The sequence below is a fragment of the Meles meles genome, chromosome 18 (genome assembly GCF_922984935.1).
Source record: "Meles meles chromosome 18, mMelMel3.1 paternal haplotype, whole genome shotgun sequence".
Lineage (NCBI taxonomy): Eukaryota > Metazoa > Chordata > Mammalia > Carnivora > Mustelidae > Meles > Meles meles.
The window spans coordinates 60,344,327-60,363,448 of record NC_060083.1 but is presented as its reverse complement, the minus strand read 5'-3'; the positions used below and the strand labels follow the sequence as shown (position 1 = coordinate 60,363,448).

Here is a 19,122-nt window from a genome sequence, read left to right as displayed (position 1 = left end):
CCAAGAGAAACGAAAACACGTGCACACCAGGACCCAGGCACCCGTGTTCATGGCAGAGAATGCAGGGGCACCCCCGACGCCCACCCACGGAGGAACAGGTAAACGAAGTGCGGCGGCGTGGCTGTCGCGTGGAGTACTGCTCAGCCACGAAAAGGAACGAAGCCTTGGCATCTGCCACCTTGAAGACACCGCAGCCCGTGAAAAGCCAGAGGCGCTGGGTTCCAGCCATGCAGAATACCCAGAACAGGAGAATTCATACAGACCGACGCAGATCCGTGCTGCCCCGGGGCTGCGGAGCGCCTACTCATGGATACAGAGTCTCTTCTGAGATGAGGAGAATGTTCTGCAATCAGTGGCGATAACTGCAGGACGTTGCAAATGCATGAAAAACCGCTGACCTGTGCGTTCTGGGAGAGTGACCTTCACGGTGTATGAATGCTCTCTCAACAAAGCTATTAACAGCGTAATGGGGGCCCCAGGAGGGATCCCTAGTAAACGAGAGCGGCGACTGTGTCCGCGTCCATGGCCAGCTCCCAGCATCACTCTGAGTCTGCAGCCCTGGGAGTGGGGCGCTGGCAGGCTCCCCACCCTGTGACTTCCTACTCACCCACTGTGATCCCCTCCTCTCACCAGCAGTGCTCATGAGGACTCGGTTCATCTCAGAAAAGGGGCCCTCAGTGTCCCAGCCTTGAACCCGTCAGTCACAGTGAACCAGGAGCAGACCCCTTTAATACTGCAAGAGGCCCTAAGCCTCACCCTGAAGAGCAGGACGGCAGGAGTAAACATGCAGCAACCGGGGACCACAAAGGGACCACAAAGGGTACACTTGGCTCATCCCAGGTCTCTGGGCAGGAGGGACAAGGGAAAGCCCACTCAGCATCCCCTCCCGGCTGTGGGGACACCGGTACCAGAACCAGCTGTGTGCAGGAGCGGCAGGACCTGACCTCCCCCCCGCCCACCCTCCGCCTGACACACACGCCGGGCAGGTGCTCAGTCTCGCCTGCCGGGTCGGGCAGAGGAAGTGATGGCAGGAGGGAGCTGCTGGGGGCGGCCCCGGATTTCCTGAGCCATTTCCCGCAGCACCCACCCCAAATGCGTTAGAGGCTCTCGGCCACTCCCTCCCTGATCCCAAGCCCTAGGGATGCTGCTGGGAGGAGGCGCCATAAAAACAAGTCAGAAAGAGAGAGAATTCACTGAAGCCCCACTTTTATGGGGCGGCCCAGGCCCCCGAGGAAGGGGGGCCTCTGGTGACTCAAGGTTTAATTATAACTTTAGTACCGAGTCTCCCAGAGCCCCGGGGGGTTAATTAGCTCTTTATTCCCCAGCTGTCCTTGGAGAGCCCCATGGGGAGGAGGCAGCTTCTACCCCAACCCACCCAGCAAACCCTGGGACCCGCAGAGAACCCGCCGCCCAGCCCTGACTCAGTCTCCCCCACAGCCTCGTGAATGAGCAGCAGACGGGAGTTTCTGCTCTTGAGCCGGAGGCAGAAGCGAGGTACAGAGAGAGGCCGCTGGCTCACCCTCCCAGGGCCCCAGCGGCACCCCAGGAGCCGGCAGCATGAGGCTCCGGCGGACCAGGCCTGGGTCTCAGGCCCAGAAGTCTCTTGGCAAGTTCCTACTGAGCGGCGTCCAAGACGCACGGCTGGGTGAGCGCAGCGGGAAGTGACAGAGACAGAGGTGGCTGCTGGCCCACACGCAAGGTCCCAGGAGCCTCAGGGAGACAGACCAGGCGCGCAGGTTCCACCGTGAGCCCTGGGGGAGGCTGGGGAGGCAGCCAAGACCTCTGGCAGGACGGCAAAGGTCAGCTGAGGAATCTGCGCCAGGCGAGCAGGAAGCAGGCATCTGCGGAGAGGTGCGGTGTGGACGGTGTGCACGGAGCTGGGAGGCCTGAGAACACCCCCCACACCCCTCCTCTGCCCTCCTGTCCTGCTTCTCTGGCTGCCCCGATTCTCAGCCGCTCTCCTCCGTGTCCAGGGAGCCCAGGACGACCGGTACAGCACTCCGGGGCCCTGAAGGCTTTGCTGAGTCCCCGCCGCCAACAAGCTGCCTTCCTGGGGACGCCCATGGGTCCCAGGGCATCTCATCTTGGAGCTGGTGTGTACATAGCACCTACCTAACTGGACTGGAAGCTTCTGGAAGGCCCGCCATGTGTGTGTTTCCCTACCCTGCTGGTACCAGGGCTGCCACGTGGTTGGAACTCATGACAGCGGCCGTGGTCACAGGCTAACGTACATCTCCGTGGCCAGGGTCTCACATTCTCTGATTTACGTCCGGTCACCCTCACGCCAACCCCACGAAGTGGTGACTATTATCATGCCTTCTGGATGCTGGACGGCGGCTCAGAGGCGGCGAGCCATGTGTCCTCCAGAGGTGGACGGGGGCGGGGCAGGTTGCTGGCCCAGCGTTGGTAACCACCTCCCTGAACACCCATCTCCTCCCTGAATTTGGGGCACGAGCAGCTAGGCCGTCCCAGCGCATGAGCAAGCAACATGGGGACACGGTGAGGAGCCTCGGGAAACATTGAGTCCCCCCCTCCAGTCCTTGGGGGCCAGCCAACGCCAAGTGAGCGGAGGTGGACACCCGGTTAGCCCCAGCGTCCACCAAATCCAGCCACCCCACCCCGTCCGACCCTCCCCTCGTCTGGTACACAAGGCCCGCTGGACCCAACTGGACTCCCCACTGTTCCCCAACTTCCCGCCTTCTACCTAGAGTCACCACGTCAAGGGACGGCAGGCCTCACCCAGGGGCCTCCAAGGGTCCTTAGCCAGCTGGAGCCCTCAGTGGGGGGCTAAGAGGGGCTCACACTAAACCTAAGTAGGGGACACATGGGAAGGGGGTCCCACCTCCACTGCCGCCAATTTGGCCTCAGTGGACAAGCTCCTGAACCCATGGGGCCCAGTGACCTGTTTCTCGGGTCTGGGCCCTGGCGTCCGCCTGCAAGGAGGGGAGGACGGGTTTGTGCCCTGAGCTCTAACATCCCTGGCGTGCAGGAAGACCGACCGGGAGGCCCTCACACAGTCCGCGCTGGGCACCGTTCAGATGCACAGTCCTGCCCTGCAGGAAGCAGCCCCTCGGCCGGCCAGGGGGGCTCCGGAGGGTTCCCTCCGCAGCAGAGGCTGCAGGAGGGCTGGGAGGAGACGCCGGCATCCACAAAGGCCAAATCGGCCTTGGGGTGAGGGGGTTCCTGAGGTCAGCTTAAAGTTCCTTTCTTCTGTAATAAATAAGCTTATTCCTACTAAGCAACCCTACTTGAGGAAAGAAACTCTTCTTACCCACCTAAAAATGCTTCCAGGATGACTCTATTGTTTTGCCTCAGTTTCCAGGTAGGGAACCTGGTGGTCTTGTTACTTAAGTAAACTCCCCAAGAGGAAGACCGAGGGCCCCGGGCACCAGGCCCAAAGGTGACCGTAGTCAGCAGGACAGCGCCGGCCACAGGGACCGGCCCCAGCAGACCGACTGCCAAGTCCCGGAGCGACGGGTACCAGCCCCCCGATCAGCAGAGCGTGGGGTCTGCAAACCAACCACAGCCTCCCAGCCTCCCTCTGCCCCGTGGTCCGGGTCCGCAGGGCTAGGCCAGCCCACCTGCGCAGGTGAGTGAGGCCAAGAGGGAGAGAATTCCTGGAAGGACACGTGGCCCTGCCACGGATGTGTCGCCTCCCTCCACGGCTCTCCGCGCCACACTGCCCACCCGTGGCCCCCCCACCCACAACCAGCAGCCGTTCTCCGACTCGGTGGAGCCACGGTCACCGTCTTTAGTCTTTGGAGCCCACCACGGGCAGCCAGTGACAGGGGCATGACAGGGATCCCTTCCCTGGTCCCCTACTGCCCCGGAACCAGGGCACGGAGCGGTGCCAGGGTCATCTGGCCCAGTGCCCGGCCCCGGGGAGAAGGCATGTGGGACCTGAAGAAAACGCTCCAAGAAGAGCTCGCGTAAGGACAGCAGGACCCGCAGCTGCTCGCGTGAGGCCCCCGGAGCTCGCTGCGCGGAAACCGCGGAGTCCCGGGTGGACAGATGAACAGCTGCGGCCCCCCCGCGCTGACCGGACTGCGTTCGTGAACTGAGCATCGTGAACTGAGCAAGCTCCGGACCCGGAGACCGAGACCGAGAAAGCGCCCTCTCTCCACAGGCCCACGGTCTAGTGAAAGACCCTAGACCGGACACCAACGTCCCGACCTGATGTGGGCGGGTCCTTCCTCCACACGGGAGGGTGAATTCACCGTCCTGCTCTGGGCTAGGAAAATCTTATCTGCTGTCAGAGGCCTGGTGACAGGCACCTAGAACCGGGCCTGGGGGGGTCGGGGGAGGTCTGCGCACATTCCGTTGGGAACACCAGCAAGGACACTATTCCGATGACCGGCCATTCGGTGCCTGGCACTGGCAGGGCGTGGCCAGGGCTGGCAGGCCTCTGTGGAAGCAGGTCCCAGAAGGGGGGGGGGGGGGGCTGAGCCAGGTGCGACAGAGCCCAGCACGAGCACCACAGCGGAACCAGCGGAGCCTCCCTGCCCAAGGCCAAGTGCGGGTCAGTCTCGGTGACTCACCCCCGACCCAGAGCTGGGGCTCCAGGTGCAGCCCTGGGTGGTCAGGAGCCAACCTCTCAGGAGCTGTCCCCCGTCCCCAGGTTCAGGAGAGGGACAAGAAATGTCGGGGTGCCCCTGCCGTGATCCAGCTACTGAACCCAAACCAAAACACTGAAAACTCCACTGAGGCTGGAACAACCAGGACGGGGGAGGGAGGGGACAGGTCGGCCTGCACCTTGTACACGCTCTGCACCAAGCTGCCCCCAAACCCAGGCCCAGGCCCTCCTCCCCGAAACCAGCTCCCGCCGGCTGAGCGCAAACGCTGCTCCGCCCGGAGGCCCAGCAGCAGCTCAGGCCCCTCCAAAGTCAGAATCAGAAATCAGAACCCCTGGGCCTGGCAGGGCTGTTCTTCCGCCCCCACAGGCCTAGTGGCCCCGTGCTTCCCAGAGGTGGTAACAGAGAAGGAGATGAGGGGACATGTGGACCCCACTCACGCACCCATGGCCCAGGGACAGGCCACCGCAGGCAGGATGTGCTCCCCCCCACCCCAGTCCCTCCGCCAACCCTGAACAAGACTCCAGATGAGCCGGCTGGGAGGGGGCAGGCTGGAGGGCCTGTGACTAGCCCTGGGCCTCCCCCACTCACCCATACAGCCGGCTGCACGGCCCACCACCCTCGCAGCCGTTCTGGGCAGGCCTCCTAAGGCTCCACCGAGCTCCTGAGAACAGGCCCCGACCTGTCCTTTGAGAAATCAAAGCTTGCCGCTGGAGGCAGAAGCCTGGGGATGGCGTCTCCGCCGAGGGCTGGGATCTGTGCTGCAAGCATTTCCCCGGAGCCCGGCTGCCGGGCGCGGGGCTCTCCCCACATCCCCAGCCCTGAAATACAGTCATTCCTCCTGTGCCCTCTGCCAAGCAGAGGAGGAGAACCAGAACCCTTGGGCCGTACGGAAAAGCAGCGGGAGATCTCGGTGGGCAGGGGGCCTGGGATAACGGAAGCGCCCCCGTGAACCAACGGCTTCCGGAAAAAGCACTGAGCTCTTCGACAACACAGGAAGCTGGGCCCGGCTCGAGCTGGCGGGGTCTCTCTGAAGGCTGGGGTCTTCCCCTTCTCTGAAGGCCCCCAGCGAATGCTTCTCTCCTGACAATGGAAGGGCAACTCAGGCAGGGGTGGAACAGGAAGTGGGGACAGTACATGGCCGGGGAGGTGGGGAGGGGTCGGGAGGGAAAGTCAGCCCTGACTCTGGTCACCCAAGGGGCTACAGGGCTTCTGGGGAGGAATCCCAGGGTAAACCCTGTCCTCCAGGCTTGGGGAGGACAGCCTGGGCCAGGTACGCAGGGGATGGCCCAACGGGCCCCAACCAGAGCTGTCTTTGGCCTGGCTGGGTGTAGCCTTGTGGGTGTCCCCTTCCCATCCAGAAGGGTGCTGACTCCTCGGTCCCGGAGCGCCCAGGGCCCCACGCAGAGTAGGCCCCTCCCCAGACACCAGCCAACCGTCGTCCCACAAGGTGCAGTCTGGAGGAAACACACACACAAACCGGTAGACACGATGGTGTTGCAGGTGCCACAACACGGAAATGATGGGGGGGGGCATGGGGATGCCTGGGAGGGGATCAGCCTCGGAAGAGGTCTCCTTCCGCAGTCACACCTTAGCCCAAAGGAGATCCAAAGGAAGGAAGCAAGAATCCTACCCTATCCAAGAGGTCTCAGGCAGACGCTGGCTCTCCAACCCCAAATGGTTAAACAAACTCATTCTTCTTCCTATTTCCTGAAAAGGGGCCCCCTGGGTTGTGGGGAGAGGCCAAAGAGGAATGACATTTATGTAAACACCCGCAATGAATGAAGTGGGAAGTCCACGCGCAGTTATAAGGGATGATAAGGGAATATAAAGGATCGTAAGCGCATGGGGGCTTTTTCTCCCTAGTCCCCTAACAGGATTTTCCAAACCAAATTCCGATCAGGGCGCTGTCTCCGCAGCCAGAAACCCACGGGCTGGGCGGCCCCTTTTCCTCCAGGAAAGGAATTTCAAACTGTTCTTTGGTGAGCAGAGATGCTCCCCAAACCTCTGACAAAAGCTGGGAAGCCTCCCCGGCAGAGAGGGGGACCAGGATGGAGTGCCTGGAGGCCGAGGGCTCCCCGGGGGCGGGGCGGGGGGGGGGACGAGAGGACAAACATGTGGGATGAAGTTTCAGCAGCAGATGGCTTTGGCCCCAGAGCACCTCGGCCCTCCCAGCACTGGGGCTCGCAGGGCACCCTGGGCCGGGATGGGACCTGAGTCCAGGGCATTCCCCACCGTCTCAGCTGGAAGGCCCTTCGGGTGGCAGGTCCCCGTGCAGCTGCTTCCCCACCCCTGCTCCCTGACAAGGGGTGGGGTGGCGGACCGCCCCGCTCCCCCTCCAGCGCCACGCACACGTCCAGGCCCCCGCCGGCTCCGGGAGCAAGCTGCACCCCCACAGTGCCCCGGAGCCCAGATGAGCCGCCGCCGACTCCCCCCAGGCCCACGGTACCACATCGGATCCCGCGTTTCCAGCGTCTGCCGAAGCCAGTCTCCGGCCCAGCCTCCGCCCCAACGGCTGACAATCTGCGCTGAACGGTTTTAGGAGGCGGCGGCGGCCAACCTGAGCCTCCCCCCCGCCTCCAGCCCCGGGCCTCCTAGAAGTCAGGGAAGCCCCCTGCGAACGGGAAACGGGCTCCAAGAAACTCCCCGCCGGAGGAGGACCTAACCACTCAGGCGAGCTGGCCAAATATTTACAAAGAGATAGCTGTGGCCGCACAAAGCCCCTTTCTTCTGCTCCGCGGCCGAAAATCTGGGCCCCGCGTGGAGACCGAGCTCCCGCCGCCCCTCTCCCAGGGACCCGGAGTGGTCTGCCGGCCGCGGGTGGGGGGCCCCGGGGAGGCGCCGCTCTCGGCCCCACCGCCGTGCCCTCGGGGAGCCCCCGGGCGGCCGCGCCACCTGAAGGCCCCCCGCCGCCGGTGCGAGGCTGCAAGGAACAAAGGGAGCGGAGGACTCACCCCAGCCGCGGAGTCGGGCTGCGCTGGCCGCCTGAGAGCGTGGCCCGCCCACCGGGTCACATGGCTCCGAGCCGAGCAGAGGATCAAAGGGGCTTTGTGGCCGCGGAACAAGGAGCCTCCCAGAGCGCGGGCAGAGGTAGGAGGGACTGCCTGAGAACCGAGGCTCGGAGGCAGGGCGAGGGGAGCGGAGGGGGCCCCCCCAGAGGCGGCCAGGGGCGCCCGGCTGCAGGCCCAAAGCCAACCGGGCGGTGCGGGGTGCATTCCGTGCCTGAGAAACGCCAAGGAGCTGAGCCCCGCAGCTGGCTTGAGTCACCCCCAAAAGGAAAGGGCCATTGGCTCCGGGAAGGAGAGAGGGCAGGAGGTGCTCACCTGGACACCCAGTCCAGCTGCCCTGGCCAAGAAGTTTGTGCGCCGGAGAAGCCTCCAGTCCTTCTCCTCCCAGACTGTCCTCCTGCCTGGGGGAGGCCAGATGGGAGCGCAGGGTGGTGCCAGGAATCGGACACGGCCCAGGGGTGCCCCCTCTCCCTGCTGCCCCGCCCAGCACCCTTTTTGCCAGGTGAGCCCCAGATGGGTCCTGACCCCGTCCAGCTCCGAAGGCACAGCAGGCTATCGGGCAGCCCTCCCTCCAGGGCTGTGGACCTCCCCAGGAAAGCCGTCAAGAACCAAAGCCGGGGCTGTTCTAGGGTCTGGGCATTGGGGGCCAGAGCACAGCGGGCCCTGTGTGCCACCCACTGCCCAAGGCCATGGTGACAGAATCACCCCCACGGGAGAAGCAGCACAAGGGGACCGCGGGCAGGGACTAGGGAGGGAAGGGTGGTGCCAGGCCAGCTCACCCCAAGCTGTCTTCTTCCTGGAGCCTAAGGACTCGGATTCGGGGAGCTGGGCTGTAGCTTCTACAGCCCTAAGGGCCCAGGCAGTGAGTCGCCCTCCCTGCAGACCCCAGGGATGGGCTAGGTGGTCCCCAGAAGGAGGAGCTTGGGAGCCACCCTGTTTGGGGTTGGGCCTGGGCGCTGGGATCCGCCAGACCCATCCTGTGCCACGACCTCTGACCCTGAGTGAGTCACTCCCAGGCGCAGGCGGGGCCAAGGCAGCCAGCCCCAGACCTACTCCCCACGAGGGAAGAGCTCTTGCTGGTGTTGGGAATTTGCAGGGGCAGAGGGCGAGAAGTTCAAGTGCCAAGGAGTCCTGAGTGACACCTGAGCAGGGGCCAGCCGTGGGAGGAGGAACCCTGCCCGCCCCACTCCCGAGGCATTCTCTCCTTCCCCGTCCCCACTCACCCCCGTGGCTGGTGGGTGAGCCCCCCCCACCTCCCAAGCACGCAGCCCACTGGCCACACTGGCAGGCTGATCATGTCCAGCGGGGCCTCCCTCCAGTTCCTCAGAAGCCAGATCTCCCTAGCAGCAGCCACTGGCGGTCCAGCCTGGCCACGCCCACTCCAGCTGGCCAATTTCTTCCCCGTGGCCTCCCGAGTCGCCAGGTTTGCCGTAATAGCTTTAGGGGGGCTGGCATCCCACTCCCTTCCCCACCCCTCAGAGTGCAGAGCTGCTGCCCTGGGTCTCTGGGCCGTGGGCCAAACACAGGCAGCTTCCAGGGGAGGGACCCCGTGTCCAGAGTCCTTGTTCCCATCTCAGTGCGAGGGAGGACGGTGGAGGACCTGAGTTGAGGGCCTCAGAGACACACCAGAATCAAGGTCCCCTTCACTCAAATCAGCTCTGGCTCATTACCCAACCCTGTGGGACGCGACCTTCCCCACCTGTGAAATGGGCACAATCACAAGAACTAAAGCAGGACGTAATGTCCGGAACTAGGAAGACTGTCCAATCAGAACATAGGCCTCTCTTTCCTCCAACAGGTGGTTTTCTAGGACAGGGAAGAGGGAGGGCCCAGCCCCTCCAACCACCCTCTGCCCTGCCTGCTGGGCCCTTGCCACCGGGCCCTGAAGGACAGCTCCAAGTGACAGCAGGAGCGACTCCTGTCACACCCGGTGTCAAGGCTGACACGGAACCACGGAGATGCCACCTCCTGTCTCCACCTGTCCCGTGGGCAGGGCCCCTCCTTCCCAGCTTCCTTCGCTGCCTCTCACCTAGACTTGCCCCCCAGGACCCACCACCCCCTTCCTGGGCACCACGTGGGCAACCTGCCAGCTCTCCAAGGCCACTGCCTGCCCTTCCTCTTCCTCTCTCCCTACACCCCTGCAGACCGCTGGCCCGGGACGTGGCCTGGGTGCGTCCCACACATTCCCTGGCGCATCGCCCATGGGATGGGGGTCTCCAGAGCGCAGGAGAGAGAACCCCCGGGCCTGACAGGACACTCAGCCCAGGGGTGGGAGGCGCTTTTCTGATGAATTAGCCCTGCCCCCCGGGGCCTGCTCAGCGCTCTCGGCCCACACACAGCATCTACTGGAATGGCCTGGATCCCACACAGCCGCCCACCGAATCCCCAGCAGAAACGGAAGGCAAGGCCCCATAAGCACAGTGCATCTGTCACGGGAAGTTTCCAGCAGCCACGTTCAGCCACGTTTAGCCACGTTTAAAAACGTAAGAAGAAACAGACGACACCTGATGTGTTTTACTTAATGCAGCCCAAACATACCAACTCAATAAGTCACCCTCTAAACACTTTGTTTCTATTTTTCAACGTTTTAAAAAGAATCCGTTCATTTGAGAGAGTGCGCACAAGCAGGGGGAGGGGCGGAGGGAGGGAGAAGCAGGCTCTGGGTGCAGCAGGTCCCCAGGACCCCGGGATCATGACCCGAGCCAAAAGCAGACGCTTCACGACAGAGCCACCGCGGGCTCCCAAAACTTTTTAGACATTTTACACTCTTTTTCCTTTCTGTACTGAGCCTCGGAAATTCAGCGTGGCTCGTGCCCTCACGGCACCCCCCCGGTTTGAACTGGGCACGTTTGTTTTCTCTTCTTTTCAGGGTGTATTTATGTAATTTCTACACCGCTCGTGGGGCTCGAACTCACAACCCCGCGATCCAGGGCCGCACGCTGTCCCGACGCAGCCGGCCGGGCACCACCGGTCGGGGCAAACTTCACGTGGTCAGCGGCTGCTGTGGCTACTGTGCCGGCAGCCGCTGGAGGTTCTCGATCCACCCGGGGCTCCAACAGGTCCTTGGGGGGCAGTTCACTTAAGACGCGTTAGCTGAGCCCTCCACCTCGCTCTCCACGGCGCACGCGCAGCCACGTTTGGGGGTGTCACGGGATACAGCCTGATGGAAGCCACAGTAGCCTCTACTGGGTCGCGGGACCACTGATCCCTACCTCACACCGCCCCCCTCCCGGGGATGTACTGGGGACATGTCTCCCAGATTCTACTATCACAAAGAACACAACTTCTCCAAAGAAGTTACTCTGCTGTACTGGGGCTAAGCGTCAGTGAGACCACCACCAGTTTCTGGGGTGAACTCTTGCTTCGAAGGCAGCCCACCGCTGGCTGACCAGCGGCCCAGCCTCGTGCCTGTCTCGAGCAAGTGATGAGCTGGGCCGTTGGAGCTTCCCCCCTGCAGCCCCGACCCAGCAGCTTTTCCGGTGAAGGCTCCAGAAGCTTGAGGTCATGCAGACTTCAGGGCGGGCAGTTGTCCGGGGCCAACTGCAAAGGGGGACAGGGCAGCGTGGGGGAAAACGCAGGCGGAGACCCCAAGAACAGAGATCGTGAGCCCGCTCAGCTCCCACAGGCCTTGCCCTTTCCCAGCCCGGGCATTCCACACTGACTTCTGTGCACCTTCGTCCTTCCAGTAACCAACTCGTCCTGCCTCTGTTTACCGACTTCAAACACACACAGCCACGCAGATCAGAAAAGACTCTATAAAGACAGCAGACTGGGGGCCGCCAGGACAGGAGTCAGGGGATGGGAACTGACCGGTTAATGGACATGGAGTTTCCTTTTGAGGGGATGGGAATGTTCTGGAACTAGATCATGGTGATGTTGCCCAACCCTGTGAATGTTCTAAGTGTTACTGACGGTGAATTTCATGTTCTGGGCGCCATAAAAATATACCATAAAAACTACACTTAAAGGAAAAAGTCTAATGTATCCTTTCCTCTCCGCAGGGCAGTTTATCGTATTATTTTCTACCTGGAGACCACAAGGGCCCCGAGACAAAGCAGGGGCGCTGGGGGAGACAGAGCAATGCCCCCTGCCTGGAGCCTGGGGAGGTCCCCTGATACGGCAGGAGGGACTCGAGACGCAGAGACTATCCTGGGTGTCCTGTGGGAAAGCTGAAGACTACAGGGAAGGTGACCACGTGACGATGGGGGCAGGGACTGGGTGCCGTGGCCACAAGCCAAGGCCCACTGGCAGCTACCAGAAGCTGGAGTAGGTACGAGGACATATCCTCCCGCGGCCTGCGCACAGCGCGCCGTACGTAGCCCCGCGACCTGACCCCAGACCTGAGGCCTCTGGAACTGCAGGGTAGTAGGTTTTTCTGTCGCCAGAGGCCACGCTAATTTGTGGTACTCTGTCACAGTGGCCCCAGGACCCTCACACAGCCCTGTAGTCCTGACCTGAGCTGGAGTGAGGTAGGAGTTTCCACCTTCAATCGGGGAAACACACACTTAAGAGCTGGAAGGAAACCTGCTCGGGGCCAAGGCAGTCCAGAAGCATGAACAGGATCCCTCCCAGCCCTTTGGAGGGGGGTCTAGGTCGGGTTTTCCAAGGCTGTCACTTCCAGGACACTCTGGCCCCCTTGCTGGACAACAGGCTGCCATGTGGGGCGGGGGAGGGAAGGGGGTGCCATGGCGTCCCTGACAAGGATGCCTGCCGGGGGCCATTTCTACCTGCCCGTGAGCCGCACCCACTGCCCTCCCTGGGGGGCCCCCGCCAGAAGAGTCACCAGGGAGTAGCGGCAGCAGAGGTCAGGTGGCCTGCAACAGGGTTCTACTCTGAAAGTGGCAGGGGAACAGTCAGGGCAGGCTCCCACCTCCAAATGGGCCAACTGGGAGGAAAGCAGAGTCTGGGGGTGTCACCCACCCCGCCCTGCAGGGACATGATGATGCCCGAGACCACCCCCCTCTGGCGCAGGGCAGCAGACAGGAAAGGAAGTGGTCACATGGCAGCTTCCCTTCCCCCCACCCCCAGAAGCACACATGCCCCGGCGCACCCCCTCCTTTCTCCTGCCAAGCCCAAAGCGGGGTTGTAAACACGACACCCAGCCCTCCCACGACCTTTTCCAACCCACCCTGGATGGGCCCCCATGGGATGCGCAGACACTTGCCATCAAAGGCCAAGAAAAAACACCCTTCCCTTGGCTCTGCAGGCGGGTTGCTGGGCTGCCCTGCACACAAGGGCAGGGGAAGGGCTGGCGGTTAGCTGCGTGGGGCCCCTGGGGTGGACAGCCAGCAGGTGCAGCCACACACCCCCGGGGGGCAGGGAGCCCGCACACGGTCTTGCTGTCCTAGGGTGGGCTCCCAAGGGGCCCAAGACAAGCCTGGGGGGCGGGGGCCTGCAAAGTCTCTCTCGCCACAGAGCAATGCTTAGTGGGCTGGTGGTTCGGTCATATCTGGTTGACATCCTTCTCCGGGTTCCTTTGCTACGTGACCACGGACAAGGGTCAGGCCGCCTCCGATCTCAAAACCCAGGCCCCTCCCTTGGGCCCAGCTACCACCTCCTCCAACCCCTGGTGTTCTCCCCACCTCTTAACAGCTGGTCTGCACTGTGGTCCTATCTTCCCACCACCTGCTCGCGTCCTAACCTTTGCCGTCTGGCGGCCGCCCATCTCACTATTTAAACCCGCCTCTTGAGAAAATGCCCAGTGCCAACATCCAGCTCCACCAGGCTGACCTGGGCAGGCGCACAGATGAACGGCCCCTCCTTCTGGAAAGGCACTGCTCGGGGTGCTATCCTCTCCTTGTCCCCCAAGGCAGGGCTTTCCACAGCACATGGGAGTCTCCTCTCCATCCCCAGACTCAGCCCAGGGACGGCACGGCGTTCCCATCTCAACCACCTCTCACAGCACAGACCCTGCAATATCCCAAACCCCTCCTTAAAACCCCACCCCTGTTAAAAATCACCGCCTCCAGGAAGCCCTCCAGATGCCCTCCCTCAGAGCTTCTGGAGTCACACCCTGATTTGGAGCACTTGCCAGAGGGACTTACTCACCCCCTTCTGGTCTCCTAGGTAGCAGATACGTGTTTGTGGAGCTCCGCGGCAGGAAGGCCCCATTTCCTCCTTTCTAAGAAGCCTGCGCCTCCCACCTCCGCTGTCAGGTTGCCTCTTCCCCTCCAGGGCACCTTAATACACATTTCTTTCTCCCCTTGAAGAGCTATCATGTCAACAGGGTGTCTTGGAAATTACGTGATGATATCTTAACTTCAGAAAATTATGCTCCTCCTCGGCAGCCAGCTCTGTGTCCCCGGCGGGCATGAGGGCCACTGGGGCGGATCAGGGAAGCCCCAGGCCCACTTCCAACCACGTCCACCCTCCAGTCGGGAACCCGCCAGCCCCGGGGCCGCCCCGGTGACAGCCAGCCAGAATTCTGGATGCCTGACCACGGGATAACCAGAACCCAACCCTGTGCCCCGTTTCAAAGACCAAGAGACCCCAAGCTGTCTTGGGCTGGCTCTCTCCAGGTGTCAGGAGGGAGGGCTGCCAGGTGGGGGCGCTCCAGGTTGGCAATACGGGCTGTGCAGCAGCCTCCACGCCCTCCCTCCGTGAAACAAGGACAGGAAACCAAAGCCCAGCAGCTAAGACAGTGGGATTGGGGGGAGGGAGGCGGTTGCGCAAGGCTCTGAGACCCTGGCTGTTTGACCTCTGGAAACAGGCTCTCCATCCTAGCAGCACTTCACTACTCTAAGGGGAACTTCCAAGAAATACAGAGGCGGGGCCCCACCCCAGCCAGGGCCCCACCCCAGCCACTGAGTCCACTAATCGGGGGTTGGTATTTTCTGAAAACTTCTCAGGACTCTACTGTGCCTTCTGGGTTGAAAAGCACCGTGTGGAAAGCCTGGTCACTCCATCTGCCTTCGGCTCAGGGTCCTGGGATCCAGTCCCGCTCCCTCTGCCCCCCTTCCCTGGCTTGTGTGTTCACTCTCTCTCAAATAAATAAGTAAAATCTTAAAAAATTAAAAAAAAAAAAAAAAGGCACCATGTGGGTCTGGCACATGCAGACACATGTCTGGAATCCGGTGAGATCTTGGGGTCTCTGCCGAGAGTGCTCTAAGCCAAATGTACAAGAGGCACGCACAGGATGAGTGGGGAGCTCGGGCGCCAGCAGCTCCTTCCACTGTCCAGAGAAGGCCACTCAATGGGCAAGGCTCTTTGATTTCCATTAAGCGTCTCCACGCTGCCTGCTGCCCGGCTGGGACTTGGAAAAGAAAAAGAAAAAAAGAAGACCTAGGGAGGGGTCCAGGGGACATCACTGTGGTAAAAGTGATTCTGAGGAGCCATTTGAGCTCCTGAAATCTCTTAACAGTCTAAAAGCAGAACTTCCCAGAAGGACTTGGCTGTCACCAATCCCCTGCTCTGGGCAACCAGGCAACACAGACTTCATCACAGAAGATGGGAAAAAGTCTTCACACCATACCTAAAGAGACATTCACAGAACTATCTACTTCCCATCTATTCTCCTAATGGCCACTTATCTTTCCAAAAAGTGATTTGTTTTAAGTAAGTGTTCTTACCCCTCTGGTGACAGCATATAAGCTTCATTCTAACTGCCCCTTTCTGTCACATTTTTTCTGTAAACTCCCATACCTATGTGATTAAAGCTGTCTTTTCTCTCCATACTGTGGCTCTTGACAGTTTAATGGGGGGGGGGGTGCCTCCTGCAGTTTAATTTGCAGACCCCTGGTACTGAACCTAAGAGGATACAGGAAAAGTTTTTCCTTACAAGCACTCACAAAACAAAAACAAAAGCAACCCCTCTCTTTACCACAAATCCACATTTCCCCACCCACAGCCAACAATTCAGACCTGTTTCTCAAAGTCTGTTAAAGCAGGAAAATTTGTCCTGCAGGACACTTCTGTCCTAAAAGGTTTCCACAAATATATCCATCAACTGCTCCCCTCTTTTGATGTTCACAAGTATTTATTCGCATACTAAATATTATATTCGCTAGAGTTTTGGGTTTTGTTTTGTTTTTTTTAAGTTTAAACTCTTTATTTCCTCAACTTGTTGGGCCATGGAACCACTCTGCACCTTTAATACCAATTCATGGTCCCAGACAGAACACAGTTTGGGAAACACTGGTTTAGACTTCTCAGCCTGCCAGCCCTCTGCTCTGGTTCCAGGCCAGACATTAGATCGGTTCCAGACTCCCGGACAAAGCTGGGGTGGGGGCAGAGATCACGAGCCCCACAGGTAGGGTGGCTTGCCCGAGATCTTGGAGTAACAGGTTTAAATCCAAATTCCAAAGTTACCAGAGAACGCAAGACCGTGTCACGGCAGCAGCATGTTTAAAGGCAAAAACTGAAAATGACGCAGTGTCCGTGGAGGAGAGCACAGCGAATCGTAGTACGGGGCCACCCGCCCACAACCCTCCGGCAGTGAATACACACCGACCAGAACTATACAGGCACTGGGGGCGATGACCTCAATTTCCAAACACAAAAAGCCGCCCAAGGATGCTAATACTTCAGACCCCCAGTTGTCCAACGTGCAAAACACCACACCACTGTGCACGACTGAGAGGAACAGAGCAAGCGACACTGCGGACGTTCTAAGGCCCACGTGGGAAGGATGCAGGCGTGTCGGGTGGGAGGAAGGAAACAGGGCTGGTTCCTGCTGCCGCTGGGGCCGGGCGGAGGCACGCGGGTGTTCATGGTCCTCGATGGTGCAGGTTTATTAAAAGCTAAAGAAATCTTCGGAGGACCCGGGGGAATAACAAGGCTAAAGGCCTGAGCCTCAGTTTACTCACCTGTAAACCGAGGCAACAAACCCATTTGCTCATCAGCTGCTTGCAAAGTGCCTGCTCAAATTTCCTGCCCTCCCTTAGGGGGTTCTGGGCAGGATGATAATGAGCTTACAGCCTCAAAGGGCTTTGGAAACCACATGAAGCACCTAGCCTGGAGAGGGGGAGCCCCCCACCCCAGGCCCGTTTTCGTGACCTGGCAGAAAGTGTCCCAGCCAAAGGAAACCTTGTTTTTTCCTTCGGCACAGAGGCCTCGGTCTCGGGCCTGAGATCTGCCGGCTGCTCAGGCTGACATGAGGCTTCCATCAGCCCCTAAAGGGGCCCTGAAAGAGGCCCTAAAGCCCCTCACCCCTTTAGCACCGCCAGGGACACAGATGAAACCACCATTCGCAGCAACAGAGAAGCCTGTCTGAACTGGGCACGAGCCAGCCCTGCTCTTTCCTCTCTCCCCCCAGAAGCAGGAGCTCAGGAAATTCGAGGCTGTGAAGCAGCCCACACACCACCTCTGGCTGTTTATTCAGAGAGGGGACGCTGACCCTCCCGGGCTCATGCCACAAGCCCCAGCACCCCTCAGTGCTAGACCCTCCCCGTGCGGGGGGCTGGGGGGCCGGTGATCCCTCCCTCGGAGGAGCCTATGGTCTCAGGCACCCCTCCCTTTGTATCCCATCCCCCACCACCTAGCAGCTGAGGGACTCTTGGCAAATTTCTCAAGCTCCTGGCAGCGGTCTTCCCAGCCACCAAAAGGGGAAAGGGTCCTCCCATCCCCGGAACCCGAGAAAGAGGCAGAACGTGCACAGACCAGCACGAGCAGGTGCTCCAGCGCCACGGGCCGCCCACCTCTTCCCGGCACAGGCGCGGGCGCGGGGCCGGGAACAGCCCGGAGCGAGCGAGCATTTGCGGCCAAGATGCACGGGCTGTGAGCTGGAGATGCAAACAGGAATAAGCAGAAACTGCCGGTGCAGAGAGCAGAGAGGCTGGAGCATCTGTGCTTTCCAACCCTAACGGGGCACCCGCAGGATCTCCTGGGGAATTTCTCTTTTAAAGGTACATTTTAAGGGGCGCCTGGGTGGCTCAGTGGGTTAAGGCCTCTGCCTTTCGCTCAGGTCATGATCCCAGGGTCCTGGGATCGAGCCCCGCATCGGGCTCTCTGCTTGGCAGGGAGCCTGCTTCCTCCTCTCTCTCTCTCTCTCTGCCTGCCTCTCTGCCTACTTGTGATCTCTATCTGTCAAATAAATAAATAAAATCTTAAAAAAAAAAAAAAAAGGTACATTTTAAAAAGACAAGAAAAAAAGGATGAATAATCAGCAAAAGAAGGCAAAATAAAATAAATTTAAAAGAAATAATGAAAGCATGCTGTCTCGTGCCCTTGGGTAAGCACAAAATCAGGCACAATTCTTTGGGGGGACAGAACATTTCTGTCCCCCGACTGTGACGGAGAGCACACGAATCCACGGACGTGGTAAAAGTTCGTGGAAGCATAGGTCAAAACAAAGTGCTGGTGAAGCTGGTGAAAGCTGAAGGACGTCTGCAGCTGAGTTCACACTGGACCACAGTCATTTCCTGGCTTTGGTAATGACATGTCACGAGGGAGGGCGCTGGGTAAAGGGCACGGGAACTCCTTTCTGTGACTTTTGCAACGTCCTGTGAGTCTAGAATCTAAGACAATTTCAAAATAAAGGTTTTTAAAAAGCACATCAAAAATTTAACAGGCCAGGGGCACCTGGGTGGCTCAGTGGGTTAAAGCCTCTGCCTTTGGCTCAGGTCATGATCTCGGCGTCCTGGGATCAAGCCCCGCATTGGGCTCTCTGCTCAGCGGGGAGCCTGCTTCCCTCTCTCTCTGCCTGCCTCTCTGCCTCTTTGTGATCTCTCTCTGTCAAATAAATAAATAAAATCTTAAAAAAAAAAAAAAAAAGTAACAGGCCGTGCACACTGACCGCGATATGAGTCAGAAACGGGGTATTGGACGCTTTCGTCCTTCGTCCCCTCGTGCGGTGCGCGTCAGCACGGTGCCCGGAGCGCAGGCTCTGTCCGGGGTACAGGGCCCTTGGCAGCTCAGATCTCATCAGGGAGGAGACCCACAGCTAAAACGCAGCGGTAGGCAGAAGCCCAGCGAAGGGTCTGGCAACACTCCGCAAGGACCCCTGGCACCTGAGAATGGTTCACCGAGGCTGTTCCCAATGGATCCTAAAAGCAGCCCAAGCCTCATGCGAGGAGAAGGCAGGCAGGAGTCCCCGGCAGGGGCACCCGCACGCAGATGTCAGGAGAGGCCGAGGGGCAAGTGATGAGGCCGGAGGTCCCCGCCGTGCTGAAGAGCCACTCCCAGCCACTCCCAGCTATTTCTTCCAGATCCCAGGATGGGAGGATCACAGGGACCTGCTCAGCGGGTCCCCACTCTGCTCAGAAAGGGATGGCTTTGTGGCCAGAAAGAAAAGCTTGACTCTTGCAAACTGGTAGCCTCAGGATACCGATGGGAAAAGGCGGGGGTGGCAAGGCCAGTCACCGAGGTCTGTCTCTGGGAGCCCCGGGCAGCCTGGAGGCACCTGCAGGAGGTGGAGGGCAGCGGCGGTGTGCAGAGGAGACCCCCTCGCCCATGCAGGGCACCTGGCCCTCCCCCAGCCTCAGCCAAGGCATGGCTCTCCGAACTGTAAGGCGAAGGCCAGTGGCCCAGGCAGGGCTGCCGGGAAAGGAGCAGAGGCGGCCGGGGCGGCTCTTCCAGCTTCCCCAGGCCCACCCAGCCTGCTCCCT

The 19,122-nt window shown here is 60.3% G+C and overlaps 1 protein-coding gene across 5 annotated transcripts in view; it reads right to left on the bottom strand.

Moving 5' to 3' along the window:
• The window catches only part of SEPTIN9 (septin 9), a 147,555-nt gene that overhangs the window by 24,008 nt on the left and 104,425 nt on the right, over positions 1–19,122 (bottom strand). The window contains exon 1 of one of the 5 annotated variants that reach the window (XM_045985292.1): positions 7,526–7,582. The exons of the other annotated variants lie outside the window; for them this stretch is intronic. The gene's annotated coding sequence lies outside the window, so the exon portion shown is untranslated. Of the gene's footprint in view, positions 1–7,525; positions 7,583–19,122 lie in introns of those variants that run through there. 5 annotated transcript variants of the gene reach the window in all.